The 18178-nt window shown below is 45.7% G+C and overlaps 1 long non-coding RNA gene across 1 annotated transcript; it reads left to right on the top strand.

Annotated features, from left to right (window-relative positions):
* The first annotated feature begins 328 nt into the window (after positions 1-328).
* Positions 329-5635, top strand: LOC149983495 (uncharacterized). The gene is made up of 3 exons (XR_016496112.1): positions 329-654; positions 3778-3808; positions 4026-5635. It is a non-coding gene; the product is annotated as an uncharacterized LOC149983495 (long non-coding RNA).
* The last annotated feature ends 12543 nt before the right edge of the window (positions 5636-18178 follow it).

The raw sequence follows: 18178 nt of genomic DNA on the forward strand, positions 1-18178 counted from the left end.
TCTTTAATTTGCTGTATTGGACTTGTTAATGTGTGAAAGTTAAATATTTCTATAGAATATTTTTGTCAGCTGAATGGGAGGGCGTGTTCCCTTCAGGGAACTCCTTGTGCCCCCCTAGCCCCAACAGGTATCCCTCTCTGGGATATGTGGGACAGTAGCGTCCCACTTGGCCAAAGCCAGAGAAAATACAGAGTGCCATATTCAAATAAATTCAAGATATGGATGAGTTTTCTCTTCCTACGCCTTCCACTAGATGTCAGCAGTCAATAGAACTTTGTCTGATGACTCTAATGGGAAGGGGGGTCGATTGACACAGGAAATAGTCACCACAGCCATGAGTGGACCATGCTTTCACCAGGCGCGTTCACAGGGAAGGACTTGCGTTCCATCGCTCATTTGAAGTAATTCTAATTCTCCGGTTGGATAATTATTTGTAAACAACATTCTAAAGATTGATTCAGTACATCGTTTGACTGTTACAGAACTTTTGGACATTTCTTCACGTTATACACACATTGTGACTTTGGAATTTTTTACCAAACGCTCTAACCAAAGTAGCTAATTGGACATAAATAACAGACATTTTCAAACAAATCAAGCATTTATTGTGGACCTGGGATTTCTAGGACTGGATTCTGAGGAAGTTCATCAAAAGTAAGGAAACATTTATCACGTATTTTCTGGTTTCTGTTGACTCCAACATGGAGGCTAATTTGGCTACTGTTCTGAGCGCCGTCTCAGATTATTGCAGGGGTTGCTTTTTCCGTAAACCTTTTTTGAAATCTGACACAGCGGTTGCATTAAATATATTTGGCTATGGTGTATGCAAACTTCCGACTTCAACTGTAGCACCAATAACCTGTCTGTCTCCCTGCCTGTCTACCTGTCTCCCACTTTTCTCCCACTCTTTACCCTTTGTATTATGTGAAACTAAACAATATCTTGCGGGAACCTGCACAACGTTATTACAATACATTATTTCAATACATTCTTAAAAATGCAGTATTTTCCCACACTCTACCACAGCCAGTTGGAATTTCGGGGAGGGACACAACAATTAAAAAATGTTGCATGTGTGGCTCCTTACCACAATCAATCAGTTTTTTTTTTTTATTTTTTTTTTTATTTTACCTTTATTTAACCAGGCAAGTCAGTTAAGAACACATTCTTATTTTCAATGACGGCCTGGGAACAGTGGGTTAACTGCCTGTTCAGGGGCAGAACGACAGATTTGTACCTTGTCAGCTCGGGGGTTTGAACTCGCAACCTTCCGGTTACTAGTCCAACGCTCTAACCACTAGGCTACCCTGCCGCCCCGGCCAGTATGGCAAAAAAAATCTTTGCTCAGAGGGCCTTAGAAATCATTTTTGCAGAGAGAGGTTAGGAGATTCTTCCACTTTGGAAGACGAAGAATTTTCAGAATATGAGTATCATGACTCAATTCGGAGTCTGACCGTGAGTTGGAAGAAGAGGATGAGATTGACCCTCAGCAAGTCCCAGGACCAGTCCGTCAGTAGCCAGCCCCAGGACCAGCCCGTCAGCAATCAGCTCATCAGCTGCCTGCAGGAGGGGAAATATGGATATCAACAGTTTTTGAAATTGAATGGTCTTCTTGCACAAGGAATAAGCCACCCCGCATGGCTGCCATTGTGATTCATCCAGGGCCAACTTGGATGGCGGTTACTCACGTGCAGTACATAAATTCTTCTTTTGAACTGTTTATTCCAGACACCATCTGGTGAAACTCATTCTGGACTGCACTAATTTGCAGGGAAGGCGTGTTTTTGGATAGAGATGGAAGGAGATGGACTAAATTGATTTACATGCATACTTTGAGGTTCTTATCCTTGCTGGTGTTTTCAGATCCAATGTGGAATCCCTGTGGGATGCAGAAACTGGCAGAGAACTTTTCTGTGCAACTATGTCTCTGGAAAACATCCACATTATTCCCAGGATTATCCGCTTCGATAACCGAGACACCAGACCAGCTTGGCGGCAGAGAGACAAGCTAGCTGCAATCAGGTCAGTGTGGGACAAGTGGGTGGACTGCCTCCCCCTGATTCCAGATCTCAATATGGAATCAAGATCTGGGCTGCCTGTGATGCTGCTTCATCATATGCATGGAACTTGCAAGTGTATACGGGGAAGACAGATGGAAGAGGCCCTGAGAAGAACCAAAGGATGTGGGTTGTCCTGGACGTGACACAGGGACTCCGTGGCCACAACAACACGTGTTAACCTTGTTGCTCTGCACAAGCAGGGATACATGGAACAGGCCTATCAATTCCTGTAAGTTTGTGTTCACGGCCGACACGTCCCTAGTGTCCTACGTGCTAAAGAATGACAAAAATCTGGTACTCATCAGTACACTACATAAGGGATGGGAGAATCTGTGGCCAGGAACATCAAAAACCAGAAATCAGAATGGATTACAATGCCACAAAAGGAGGGGTGGACAGTTTAGATGAGCTGGTGACTGGCTACAGCTGCAAAAGAAGAACACTACGCTGGACACTTGTGATATTCTTTAACATCTTGGACATCTTTGCATACAACGCGTTTGTCATCTGGATGCCGTTGAACCCAGATTGGAACAGAGGGTTGCTCCAGATGACGGCTCTAAAACTCTTTCCCTCATGTGGTGTGTAGACCGGCCTTAAGTTGTGTTCAATAGGGCTCATTTATCTTTTCCATAAAATACTGTATGTAAAATTTGTCCATCCAATTTGTTCAGTTCAAAGCAATAAACATCAATAGTGATGCAAACCTTGTTTCATGTATATTTTTTCAAGATAAACATGATTTATTCCACCCATGTCTTGATTATAATAGATTTTTGTTCACAAAAATGAAATGTTAATAAAAAAATAGTGCTTTTATTGATAAACGTGATCTAGCATAGGTAAAAGGCAAATATTAACCATGCATGCTGTCTATATTGCTTTCAATTGATATGTCAACATCTAAGTATTAAGTATTTTTACGTACATTTTTATGGCTATATTGTTTTAAAAATCCAATCATGTTGAGGGTCCATCAGAACCGCGACCATTGGGTAAATAACAAAAACATGAACACCACACAAGGGTTAACTGATAACTGACACAGTGTCCTAATACCCATAATTTGTCCGAAATGGTCAGCCCTTTTAGTATGTAAAAAAATAATGTTTTATAGTATGTGACATTTCGAAAAATCTATTATATTTTAATTGCCTCAATGTCATACTCATTTCGGCTTTGACAACAGTTCATAATCAGCTGTCAATTAGATATGGGGATGCCCTTCCAAAATGACTGAATAGCGGGAATTGTGTATGATGCATTCTCAGTATGCCAAAATAGAATGTTATATAGCATGTGCATTTTCGAAAACCGAGTATGCCAGGATGTACATGTACAGTATGCTTTAAATGCCAGGTGGTTTTGAGTCATGTGGCCATAGCTATCTCTCGTGCCACTGCACTATGCCAAAGCTGAAGCATTAGTTACAAAGCATTAGTTACACAGTAGCCTACATTCCTATTTTCCACAGTGTGCTTCTAGTTCTCCTGAAGTCGGTTTATCTGTGTTGAGCTGATTGTAATGTTTATTCTGTGCAATATGGATCGAGTTTCATTGCACACATAAGTAAAGGGTATGCTGCACTCGTTACTGTTTTACCATGGCACTCCAATTAGATTAAGTATGTGGCAGTCTAGCTATCGACAGAAAGTTCACATAACTCTACATTGCTCATGTTTCAGTAAATGTTGTGCTTCATCTTATGTCTTTTTAGGATCTACGTGAAGGAGTGTGAGCTATAAACGGTACGCTACTGTTTGTTATCTTGACATTTATCGCTGTGCTGTACTTGGCTAATTAAGTTCCCCTTTTATCTGAGAGCAATAACACTTTCCCATATATTTCCTATGCTTCACCGTCAGAAAGGTTCAAGTATTCCAGAGAAATGTACTGAAATTGGCATAATACCCTTTACAGGTAGTATATTTGATGCTGAAAGATATCCTTTTCCATATTTTTCAGGGATTCAAAGCTCCCACCGCCGGAGTCAGCAAGGAGGGAGGGGAGGCCACAGCCACATCCTGGAAGTGGTTTGCAGTGATGGAGGAGGCGCTAGGGGCCCACGGTCATCCATCACCGGTCATCCTCTCAAGGTGTAGCTGTGGGTTCCTCTCCCTCCCAGAAGTGTCCGGATGTGGAGGCTGGTGAAGGGGTTGGAGAAGGAGGTGACTGCCAGGAGGCACATCTTAAAGTCATTTTAGAGGCCATGATTAAGAAGAATTTGATGAATTTTGAATGTTTTTATTTAAAGCTATTCATTTATTCATTGTCCTGGATCGGGCTCAGTCAGTCAGTTCGTTTGTCAATCCGTTCGTACGTTTAGTCACAGGCGATATCTCAGACACCACTGGCCTGATTGACGAAACTTGGTGAATGAGGCATCTTGCCATAGAGATCCGGCATTTACAAAATTACACTGATTGGCCCAAGGTGGGAGCTATTGTAATTAACTGAAATGTGTGAGTTACACCAGAGAGGAAAAGGCGAAGCAAGAGGGATAACTGGGCCCCCCAAAAAAGGTCATTATGTATGGAGGTCAATGAGAGTGTGGAATTTGGTTAGCAAAAATGTAATGATTTATTTGCTACGTATGGCTTATTACATTTTTACATTTATTTTTCACTTCTATTTAACCAGGTAGGCAAGTTGAGAACAATTTCTCATTTACAACTGCGACCTGGCCAAGATAAAGCAAAGCAGTTCGACACATATAACAACACATATTTACACATGGAGTAAAACAAACATACAGTCATTAATACAGTAGAAAAATAAGTCTATATACAATGTGAGCAAATGAGGTGAGATAAGGGAGGTAGGGCAATAAAAAAGGCCATGGTGGCAAAGTAAATACAATATAGCAAGTAAAAAACTGGAATGGTAGATTTGACAGTAGATGATTGTGCAAAGTAGAAATAGTGGGGTGCAAAGGAGCAAAATAAATAAATAAATACAGTAGGGGAAGAGGTAGTTGTTTGGGCTATTTATAGATGGGCTATGTACAGGTGCAATGATCTGTGAGCTGCTCTGACAGCTGGTGCTTAAAGCTAGTGAGGGAGATATATATTTCCAGTTTCAGAGATTTTTGTAGTTCGTTCCAGTCATTGGCAGCAGAGAACTGGAACGAGAGGCGGCCAAAGGAGGAATTGGCTTTGGGGTGACAAGTAAGATATACCTGCTGGAACGCGTTCTACGGGTGGGTGCAGCTACATTTGCATTTACAACTGTGCATTTACAGTTGCCTTGTTTTCTACTGTTCTGGTGAAGTCCTTTTTATAAACCCAAAGGTGATTTCTCTTTTCTCATTGAAAAGTGTTTGTTTGTAATAAACATATATTTTTTTATACATGTACTGGTGGTGTGTTGTAATTTTCACATTTCAACATAAAAAAATGGACTCTATCCTGTTGCATGTGCATGGTAACAAGATAACTTGAAAGAAAAAAGAAACCCACACACTGCTCTTGCTAGTTTAACTTTTTTATTGTCGGCCTCTTCCTTCGTCAGAGACAATTTTTGGTATAATAATAATAATTGATTACATTTCTACATCGTTTTCCATAACAATCTCAAAGAGCATCAAAGGCAAAAAAACAAACAAGAAACACATTATCATGAGTAGCCTCGCTATAGTTGGCTCGGTCAACCAATAGAGGCCAAGTCTTTGAGTGCATGAATCCTCCAAAGATGGAGAGGGGCAGTTCATGGCTTGATCAGAGGAAGCTGGTCTGGGAGATTGGTGAAGATGGAGTCTGGTGATGATCTTGTAGAGGGCTACTCTGGGAACCAGCCTGAGTCATATAGCCACTGGACTTCTACTTCACAATGTATGGGTGATGCCTCAGCAGCTCTGGCCACCAGAAAGTTCACCACACCTAGTTCAGAGTAGTAGCCAGTTGTACTCATTAAGAGCCCTCTGCCTCAGCACTGCATTCCTCTACTGCTTCTCCCAAATTATATCAAGCTTCAGGTGACTCTTCAATTGATACATGTGTAGGTACCCTCAAGTTTACTCCAAATTTGTAGTTACAAATTATAGCTCCTTAGCTAACGTCTATACAACAGCAGGGTATGGTCAACAGTGTCGAAGGCCTTTGATAAGTCAATAAAATGTGAGCATGTCCTGAGCATCTAGAATATCACCTACAACCTTACTTATAGCAGTAATTGTACTATGCTTGGCTCCTAAACCTGGCTGGAATTGAGATAAAACTGAGTTATTATGAAGAAAAAGTCCTTCAACAGTGAGTTCACCAGGTTTTCCAAAACCTTTGCCAGTGGAGACAGTTTAGATATGGGATGTTAGTTATCCAACTGGGACGGATCTCCACCTTTATACAGGCGTGACATAGGTTGCTTTTGGAATGGTATTACTCGCCAATTAAATATTTAACATATGAGTGAGAGAGGCAGCAATGATATCTGCTTTTAATAGCAATATATTTGAGTTCCTTTATAACTTCTCAAAGGTCAATCTCGGGAAAATGAAATAAATTAACCGTAGGCTGGCATATTTCATTCACAGCCTCATTTGAGATGTTAGGATGGAGTTCATTATCAAATAAATGCCCAGCTTTAGCAAAATGCTCATTAAACATGTCAAGCAGTTTATTCTTGTCAGTCACATCCATTGAATTTGAGGTCAATTTCAGCAGAAGACCAGAGGAGTTTGTGTTAGCATTCATGGATTTAATGGTTTTCCATAATTTCTTCGGGTAATGAGGTTTGTCTTGGTAGATTCACAATAGAAGCTAGATTTGCATTTCCGTATTAACAAGGTGGGGGGGGGGGGGGGTACTGTCACACCCTGGCCATAGAGAGGCTTTATTCTCTATTTTGGTTAGGCCAGGGTGTGACAAGGGTGGGCATTCTAGTTTCTTTATTTCTATGTTTTGTGTTTCTATGTTTTGGCCGGGTATGGTTCTCAATCAGGGACAGCTGTCTATCGTTGTCTCTGATTGGGAATCGTACTTAGGCAGCCTGTTTTGCCACCTTAGGTTGTGGGATGTTTTTTTTTGTTAGCTCTGTGCAGCTTACAGAACCTTCCGGTTACAAGTCCACCACTCTAACCACTAGGCTACCCTGCCGCCCAAATCATGTGCGCACAGGGAACAATATCATGCTGCAGGCACCATAGAGAAGAAAAATACATATTTAGAACTGATAATTGATCGCATGTCAGCTAACACACTTGGGATGTGGAAGTAAAGTCAAGTAAAAAGCTGGAATTGAAACCGCCTTATTCGAATGCAATACATGTATTATTGAACGTGTTATGGCTGTGCGCATAACTTTCAGGTGGCAGGTGCCCAAAATGAAAAACGGGCTTTCATAATTTATCTCAAAATTAATTTTAAGATTGTTTAGCGTAATTGTAGGCCTATTTATTTCTGCAACAACACACTCACTGATCCAAAATGTTAATGGATAGTCACTACCATTATGGGAACTGTATTAACTTTTTATTCTGAGTTACAGCATTCACCCCACATAATATATAGTGCGTTTATTATTTTTAATAATCAAACCAAAACCGAACCGACCTCAAAAAGCACTAATCGCTCAGCAATAATAGCCAAGGACGAGGTGTGTGGAGACACATGAGGAGGAAATTATAGTCCTAAAAAATCTTTCCAGTTTCACTGACTCACCCAATTAGCTCACTCACTGGTGATGGCCGCTATGTGCTCGTGCCATTGTTTTAACTTTTTCAAGTTGATAAAATAATTTGGTAGCAAAGAGGAGATTAGTCTTCATTTTTCAGCAGGATCAATATGCTTTCTAACCTGTGTTTTCCTGCGATTGTAATAGGATATTGCAAAAGGCCTGTTTTGTCTGCATGCTGTTCACTGACAGATTTGCCTTCGACCAAGTGTTGCTCACAATCTAGTCCTGTTGCAGCCGTAACTCGACCTCGTTTCAAAGTTATCAACAAATGATCTCATTTGTATGCCTAGAAATCACCAATGTAGACTGTCAGTGACAAATGGCAGCTCCAATAAGCCCCCTATGTTGAACGAGAGGCTTGTTGAATCATGATTCTTTTTAGGTTTTAGTTCATCGTTCGGTAGGGGGGTCCTACGTGCACTGGGCATTACTGAATCAAATCAACAAAATGAGTCGAATGATTCGTTCTTTTGACTGAACGAGTTGAAAAGGTCTAATTAAGTCAAAAGAGCCAAACTTTCCATCACTAAATGACTAGTGACTCTGGTGTCAGATTACAATATTCACAGCCATTGGAGGCCGCAAAGTCCTGCTTAAAATGTAACTAGTTCATGGAGTTTACACATACACATCACTGTCAAACGAAGCACAACGCTGGAAATCTGTCCGCATCTACAGAAACTAGTCCCCTCGTTCTATGACAAACAGAGATGGTTTACAGTATATTGAATTCAAAACACAGAGAGCGAGAGACAACCACAAACTGGCAGTTCCTTGAAGTTTTGGCTGTACATATAGCGGAATATGAATTAACACTTAGCTAAGTGGGTGTGGGGAACACATGACAGGCACTAATTTGCAATATAGGTAGTTAGTATTGTTAGTAGTGCGTAACTGATGGCAGGGAAGTCAGACGCAGGAGAGCAGAACGAGGTAATAGCCGGATCAGTTTAATTGTAAAGCCATCAGCATAAGGAAATAAACAAACATGGGTACAAAACTGGATATTATATATATAGTGACAACAGTGTAGGACAAGGTGAAGCACAGACAGACAGTGACAACCGAGGAGGACAAGGAGAAGCACAGACAGACAGTGACAACAGAGGAGAACAAGGAGAAGCACAGACAGACAGTGACAAAGAGGAGGATGAGGAGAAGCACAGACAGACAGTGACAACAGAGGAGGACAAGGAGAAGCATAGACAGACAGTGACAACAGACGAGGAAAAGGAGAAGCACAGACAGACAGTGACAACAGAAGAGGACAAGGATAAGCACAAACAGTGAAAACAGAGGAGGACAAGGAGAAGCACAGAAAGACAGTGACAACAGAGGACGACAAGTAGAAGCACAGACAGACAGTGACAACAGAGGAGGACAAGGAGAAGTGCAGACAGACAGTGACAACAGAGGAGGACAAGGAGAAGCACAGACAGACAGTGAAAACAGAGGAGAACACGATGAAGCACAGACAGACAGTGACAACAGAAGAGGACAAGGAGAAGCACAGACAGACAGTGACAACAGAGGAGGACAAGGAGAGGCACAGACAGACAGTGACAACAGAGGACGACAAGGAGAAGCACAGACAGACAGTGAAAACAGAGGAGGACAAGGAGAAGCACAGACAGACAGTGACAACAGAGGAGGACAAGGAGAAGCACAGACAGACAGTGACAACAGAGGAGGACTAGGAGAAGCACAGACAGACAGTGACAACAGAGGAGGACAAGGAGAAGCACAGACAGACAGTGACAACAGAGGAGGACAAGGAGAAGCACAGACAGACAGTGACAACAGAGGAGGACAAGGAGAAGCACAGACAGACAGTGACAACAGAGGAGGACTAGGAGAAGCACAGACAGACAGTGACAACAGAGGAGGACAAGGAGAAGCACAGACAGACAGTGACAACAGAGGAGGACAAGGAGAAGCACAGACAGACAGTGAAAACAGAGGAGGACAAGGAGACGCACAGACAGACAGTGAAAACAGAGGAGAACACGATGAAGCACAGACAGACAGTGACAACAGAGGAGGACAAGGAGAGGCACAGACAGACAGTGACAACAGAGGACGAAAAGGAGAAGCACAGACAGACAGTGACAACAGAGGAGGACAAGGAGAAGCACAGACAGACAGTGACAACAGAGGAGGACAAGGAGAAGCACAGACAGACAGTGACAACAGAGGAGGACAAGGAGAAGCACAGACAGACAGTGACAACAGAGGAGGACAAGGAGAAGCACAGACAGACAGTGACAACAGAGGAGGACAAGGAGAAGCACAGACAGACAGTGAAAACAGAGGAGGACAAGGAGAAGCACAGACAGACAGTGAAAACAAAGGAGAACACAATGAAGCACAGACAGACAGTGACAACAGAGGAGGACAAGGAGAGGCACAGACAGACAGTGACAACAGAGGACGACAAGGAGAAGCACAGACAGACAGTGAAAACAGAGGAGGACAAGGAGAAGCACAGACAGACAGTGACAACAGAGGAGGAAAAGGGGAAGCACAGACAGACAGTGACAACAGAAGAGGACAAGGATAAGCACAAACTGTGAAAACAGAGGAGGACAAGGAGAAGCACAGAAAGACAGTGACAACAGAGGACGACAAGTAGAAGCACAGACAGACAGTGACAACAGAGGAGGACAAGGAGAAGTGCAGACAGACAGTGACAACAGAGGAGGACAAGGAGAAGCACAGACAGACAGTGAAAACAGAGGAGAACACGATGAAGCACAGACAGACAGTGACAACAGAAGAGGACAAGGAGAAGCACAGACAGACAGTGACAACAGAGGAGGACAAGGAGAGGCACAGACAGACAGTGACAACAGAGGACGACAAGGAGAAGCACAGACAGACAGTGAAAACAGAGGAGGACAAGGAGAAGCACAGACAGACAGTGACAACAGAGGAGGACAAGGAGAAGCACAGACAGACAGTGACAACAGAGGAGGACTAGGAGAAGCACAGACAGACAGTGACAACAGAGGAGGACAAGGAGAAGCACAGACAGACAGTGACAACAGAGGAGGACAAGGAGAAGCACAGACAGACAGTGACAACAGAGGAGGACAAGGAGAAGCACAGACAGACAGTGACAACAGAGGAGGACTAGGAGAAGCACAGACAGACAGTGACAACAGAGGAGGACAAGGAGAAGCACAGACAGACAGTGACAACAGAGGAGGACAAGGAGAAGCACAGACAGACAGTGAAAACAGAGGAGGACAAGGAGACGCACAGACAGACAGTGAAAACAGAGGAGAACACGATGAAGCACAGACAGACAGTGACAACAGAGGAGGACAAGGAGAGGCACAGACAGACAGTGACAACAGAGGACGAAAAGGAGAAGCACAGACAGACAGTGACAACAGAGGAGGACAAGGAGAAGCACAGACAGACAGTGACAACAGAGGAGGACAAGGAGAAGCACAGACAGACAGTGACAACAGAGGAGGACAAGGAGAAGCACAGACAGACAGTGACAACAGAGGAGGACAAGGAGAAGCACAGACAGACAGTGACAACAGAGGAGGACAAGGAGAAGCACAGACAGACAGTGAAAACAGAGGAGGACAAGGAGAAGCACAGACAGACAGTGAAAACAAAGGAGAACACAATGAAGCACAGACAGACAGTGACAACAGAGGAGGACAAGGAGAGGCACAGACAGACAGTGACAACAGAGGACGACAAGGAGAAGCACAGACAGACAGTGAAAACAGAGGAGGACAAGGAGAAGCACAGACAGACAGTGACAACAGAGGAGGAAAAGGGGAAGCACAGACAGACAGTGACAACAGAGGAGGACAAGGAGAAGCACAGACAGACAGTGACAACAGAGGAGGACTAGGAGAAGCACAGACAGACAGTGACAACCGAGGAGGACAAGGAGAAGCACAGACAGACAGTGACAACAGAGGAGAACAAGGAGAAGCACAGACAGACAGTGACAAAGAGGAGGATGAGGAGAAGCACAGACAGACAGTGACAACAGAGGAGGACAAGGAGAAGCATAGACAGACAGTGACAACAGACGAGGAAAAGGAGAAGCACAGACAGACAGTGACAACAGAAGAGGACAAGGATAAGCACAAACAGTGAAAACAGAGGAGGACAAGGAGAAGCACAGAAAGACAGTGACAACAGAGGACGACAAGTAGAAGCACAGACAGACAGTGACAACAGAGGAGGACAAGGAGAAGTGCAGACAGACAGTGACAACAGAGGAGGACAATGAGAAGCACAGACAGACAGTGAAAACAGAGGAGAAAACGATGAAGCACAGACAGACAGTGACAACAGAAGAGGACAAGGAGAAGCACAGACAGACAGTGACAACAGAGGAGGACAAGGAGAGGCACAGACAGACAGTGACAACAGAGGACGACAAGGAGAAGCACAGACAGACAGTGAAAACAGAGGAGGACAAGGAGAAGCACAGACAGACAGTGACAACAGAGGAGGACAAGGAGAAGCACAGACAGACAGTGACAACAGAGGAGGACAAGGGGAAGCACAGACAGACAGTGACAACAGAGGAGGACAAGGAGAAGCACAGACAGACAGTGACAACAGAGGAGGACTAGGAGAAGCACAGACAGACAGTGACAACAGAGGAGGACTAGGAGAAGCACAGACAGACAGTGACAACAGAGGAGGACAAGGAGAAGCACAGACAGACAGTGACAACAGAGGAGGACTAGGAGAAGCACAGACAGACAGTGACAACAGAGGAGGACAAGGAGAAGCACAGACAGACAGTGACAACAGAGGACGACAAGTAGAAGCACAGACAGACAGTGACAACAGAGGAGGACAAGGAGAAGTGCAGACAGACAGTGACAACAGAGGAGGACAAGGAGAAGCACAGAAAGACAGTGACAACAGAGGACGACAAGTAGAAGCACAGACAGACAGTGACAACAGAGGAGGACAAGGAGAAGTGCAGACAGACAGTGACAACAGAGGAGGACAAGGAGAAGCACAGACAGACAGTGAAAACAGAGGAGAACACGATGAAGCACAGACAGACAGTGACAACAGAAGAGGACAAGGAGAAGCACAGACAGACAGTGACAACAGAGGAGGACAAGGAGAGGCACAGACAGACAGTGACAACAGAGGACGACAAGGAGAAGCACAGACAGACAGTGAAAACAGAGGAGGACAAGGAGAAGCACAGACAGACAGTGACAACAGAGGAGGACAAGGAGAAGCACAGACAGACAGTGACAACAGAGGTGGACTAGGAGAAGCACAGACAGACAGTGACAACAGAGGAGGACAAGGAGAAGCACAGACAGACAGTGACAACAGAGGAGGACAAGGAGAAGCACAGACAGACAGTGACAACAGAGGAGGACAAGGAGAAGCACAGACAGACAGTGACAACAGAGGAGGACTAGGAGAAGCACAGACAGACAGTGACAACAGAGGAGGACAAGGAGAAGCACAGACAGACAGTGACAACAGAGGAGGACAAGGAGAAGCACAGACAGACAGTGAAAACAGAGGAGGACAAGGAGACGCACAGACAGACAGTGAAAACAGAGGAGAACACGATGAAGCACAGACAGACAGTGACAACAGAGGAGGACAAGGAGAGGCACAGACAGACAGTGACAACAGAGGACGAAAAGGAGAAGCACAGACAGACAGTGAAAACAGAGGAGGACAAGGAGAAGCACAGACAGACAGTGACAACAGAGGAGGACAAGGAGAAGCACAGACAGACAGTGACAACAGAGGAGGACAAGGAGAAGCACAGACAGACAGTGACAACAGAGGAGGACAAGGAGAAGCACAGACAGACAGTGACAACAGAGGAGGACAAGGAGAAGCACAGACAGACAGTGAAAACAGAGGAGGACAAGGAGAAGCACAGACAGACAGTGAAAACAGAGGAGAACACAATGAAGCACAGACAGACAGTGACAACAGAGGAGGACAAGGAGAGGCACAGACAGACAGTGACAACAGAGGACGACAAGGAGAAGCACAGACAGACAGTGAAAACAGAGGAGGACAAGGAGAAGCACAGACAGACAGTGACAACAGAGGAGGAAAAGGAGAAGCACAGACAGACAGTGACAACAGAGGAGGACTAGGAGAAGCACAGACAGACAGTGACAACCGAGGAGGACAAGGAGAAGCACAGACAGACAGTGACAACAGAGGAGAACAAGGAGAAGCACAGACAGACAGTGACAAAGAGGAGGATGAGGAGAAGCACAGACAGACAGTGACAACAGAGGAGGACAAGGAGAAGCATAGACAGACAGTGACAACAGACGAGGAAAAGGAGAAGCACAGACAGACAGTGACAACAGAAGAGGACAAGGATAAGCACAAACAGTGAAAACAGAGGAGGACAAGGAGAAGCACAGAAAGACAGTGACAACAGAGGACGACAAGTAGAAGCACAGACAGACAGTGACAACAGAGGAGGACAAGGAGAAGTGCAGACAGACAGTGACAACAGAGGAGGACAATGAGAAGCACAGACAGACAGTGAAAACAGAGGAGAAAACGATGAAGCACAGACAGACAGTGACAACAGAAGAGGACAAGGAGAAGCACAGACAGACAGTGACAACAGAGGAGGACAAGGAGAGGCACAGACAGACAGTGACAACAGAGGACGACAAGGAGAAGCACAGACAGACAGTGAAAACAGAGGAGGACAAGGAGAAGCACAGACAGACAGTGACAACAGAGGAGGACAAGGAGAAGCACAGACAGACAGTGACAACAGAGGAGGACAAGGGGAAGCACAGACAGACAGTGACAACAGAGGAGGACTAGGAGAAGCACAGACAGACAGTGACAACAGAGGAGGACTAGGAGAAGCACAGACAGACAGTGACAACAGAGGAGGACTAGGAGAAGCACAGACAGACAGTGACAACAGAGGAGGACAAGGAGAAGCACAGACAGACAGTGACAACAGAGGAGGACTAGGAGAAGCACAGACAGACAGTGACAACAGAGGAGGACAAGGAGAAGCACAGACAGACAGTGACAACAGAGGAGGACAAGGAGAAGCACAGACAGACAGTGAAAACAGAGGAGGACAAGGAGACGCACAGACAGACAGTGAAAACAGAGGAGAACACGATGAAGCACAGACAGACAGTGACAACAGAGGAGGACAAGGAGAGGCACAGACAGACAGTGACAACAGAGGACGAAAAGGAGAAGCACAGACAGACAGTGAAAACAGAGGAGGACAAGGAGAAGCACAGACAGACAGTGACAACAGAGGAGGACAAGGAGAAGCACAGACAGACAGTGACAACAGAGGAGGACAAGGAGACGCACAGACAGACAGTGAAAACAGAGGAGAACACGATGAAGCACAGACAGACAGTGACAACAGAGGAGGACAAGGAGAGGCACAGACAGACAGTGACAACAGAGGACGAAAAGGAGAAGCACAGACAGACAGTGACAACAGAGGAGGACAAGGAGAAGCACAGACAGACAGTGACAACAGAGGAGGACAAGGAGAAGCACAGACAGACAGTGACAACAGAGGAGGACAAGGAGAAGCACAGACAGACAGTGACAACAGAGGAGGACAAGGAGAAGCACAGACAGACAGTGACAACAGAGGAGGACAAGGAGAAGTGCAGACAGACAGTGACAACAGAGGAGGACAAGGAGAAGTGCAGACAGACAGTGACAACAGAGGAGGACAATGAGAAGCACAGACAGACAGTGAAAACAGAGGAGAAAACGATGAAGCAAAGACAGACAGTGACAACAGAAGAGGACAAGGAGAAGCACAGACAGACAGTGACAACAGAGGAGGACAAGGAGAGGCACAGACAGACAGTGACAACAGAGGACGACAAGGAGAAGCACAGACAGACAGTGAAAACAGAGGAGGACAAGGAGAAGCACAGACAGACAGTGACAACAGAGGAGGACAAGGAGAAGCACAGACAGACAGTGACAACAGAGGAGGACAAGGGGAAGCACAGACAGACAGTGACAACAGAGGAGGACAAGGAGAAGCACAGACAGACAGTGACAACAGAGGAGGACTAGGAGAAGCACAGACAGACAGTGACAACAGAGGAGGACAAGGAGAAGCACAGACAGACAGTGACAACAGAGGAGGACAAGGAGAAGCACAGACAGACAGTGACAACAGAGGAGGACAAGGAGAAGCACAGACAGACAGTGACAACAGAGGAGGACAAGGAGAAGTGCAGACAGACAGTGACAACAGAGGAGGACAAGGAGAAGTGCAGACAGACAGTGACAACAGAGGAGGACAATGAGAAGCACAGACAGACAGTGAAAACAGAGGAGAAAACGATGAAGCAAAGACAGACAGTGACAACAGAAGAGGACAAGGAGAAGCACAGACAGACAGTGACAACAGAGGAGGACAAGGAGAGGCACAGACAGACAGTGACAACAGAGGACGACAAGGAGAAGCACAGACAGACAGTGAAAACAGAGGAGGACAAGGAGAAGCACAGACAGACAGTGACAACAGAGGAGGACAAGGAGAAGCACAGACAGACAGTGACAACAGAGGAGGACAAGGGGAAGCACAGACAGACAGTGACAACAGAGGAGGACAAGGAGAAGCACAGACAGACAGTGACAACAGAGGAGGACTAGGAGAAGCACAGACAGACAGTGACAACAGAGGAGGACTAGGAGAAGCACAGACAGACAGTGACAACAGAGGAGGACAAGGAGAAGCACAGACAGACAGTGACAACAGAGGAGGACTAGGAGAAGCAAAGACAGACAGTGACAACAGAGGAGGACAAGGAGAAGCACAGACAGACAGTGACAACAGAGGACGACAAGTAGAAGCACAGACAGACAGTGACAACAGAGGAGGACAAGGAGAAGTGCAGACAGACAGTGACAACAGAGGAGGACAAGGAGAAGCACAGAAAGACAGTGACAACAGAGGACGACAAGTAGAAGCACAGACAGACAGTGACAACAGAGGAGGACAAGGAGAAGTGCAGACAGACAGTGACAACAGAGGAGGACAATGAGAAGCACAGACAGACAGTGAAAACAGAGGAGAAAACGATGAAGCAAAGACAGACAGTGACAACAGAAGAGGACAAGGAGAAGCACAGACAGACAGTGACAACAGAGGAGGACAAGGAGAGGCACAGACAGACAGTGACAACAGAGGACGACAAGGAGAAGCACAGACAGACAGTGAAAACAGAGGAGGACAAGGAGAAGCACAGACAGACAGTGACAACAGAGGAGGACAAGGAGAAGCACAGACAGACAGTGACAACAGAGGAGGACAAGGGGAAGCACAGACAGACAGTGACAACAGAGGAGGACAAGGAGAAGCACAGACAGACAGTGACAACAGAGGAGGACTAGGAGAAGCACAGACAGACAGTGACAACAGAGGAGGACTAGGAGAAGCACAGACAGACAGTGACAACAGAGGAGGACAAGGAGAAGCACAGACAGACAGTGACAACAGAGGAGGACTAGGAGAAGCACAGACAGACAGTGACAACAGAGGAGGACAAGGAGAAGCACAGACAGACAGTGACAACAGAGGACGACAAGTAGAAGCACAGACAGACAGTGACAACAGAGGAGGACAAGGAGAAGTGCAGACAGACAGTGACAACAGAGGAGGACAAGGAGAAGCACAGAAAGACAGTGACAACAGAGGACGACAAGTAGAAGCACAGACAGACAGTGACAACAGAGGAGGACAAGGAGAAGTGCAGACAGACAGTGACAACAGAGGAGGACAAGGAGAAGCACAGACAGACAGTGAAAACAGAGGAGAACACGATGAAGCACAGACAGACAGTGACAACAGAAGAGGACAAGGAGAAGCACAGACAGACAGTGACAACAGAGGAGGACAAGGAGAGGCACAGACAGACAGTGACAACAGAGGACGACAAGGAGAAGCACAGACAGACAGTGAAAACAGAGGAGGACAAGGAGAAGCACAGACAGACAGTGACAACAGAGGAGGACAAGGAGAAGCACAGACAGACAGTGACAACAGAGGTGGACTAGGAGAAGCACAGACAGACAGTGACAACAGAGGAGGACAAGGAGAAGCACAGACAGACAGTGACAACAGAGGAGGACAAGGAGAAGCACAGACAGACAGTGACAACAGAGGAGGACAAGGAGAAGCACAGACAGACAGTGACAACAGAGGAGGACTAGGAGAAGCACAGACAGACAGTGACAACAGAGGAGGACAAGGAGAAGCACAGACAGACAGTGACAACAGAGGAGGACAAGGAGAAGCACAGACAGACAGTGAAAACAGAGGAGGACAAGGAGACGCACAGACAGACAGTGAAAACAGAGGAGAACACGATGAAGCACAGACAGACAGTGACAACAGAGGAGGACAAGGAGAGGCACAGACAGACAGTGACAACAGA

Source organism: Oncorhynchus mykiss, chromosome 5 (genome assembly GCF_057628025.1).
Source record: "Oncorhynchus mykiss isolate SJ-2025 chromosome 5, ASM5762802v1, whole genome shotgun sequence".
In the NCBI taxonomy this organism is placed as follows: Eukaryota; Metazoa; Chordata; class Actinopteri; order Salmoniformes; family Salmonidae; genus Oncorhynchus; species Oncorhynchus mykiss.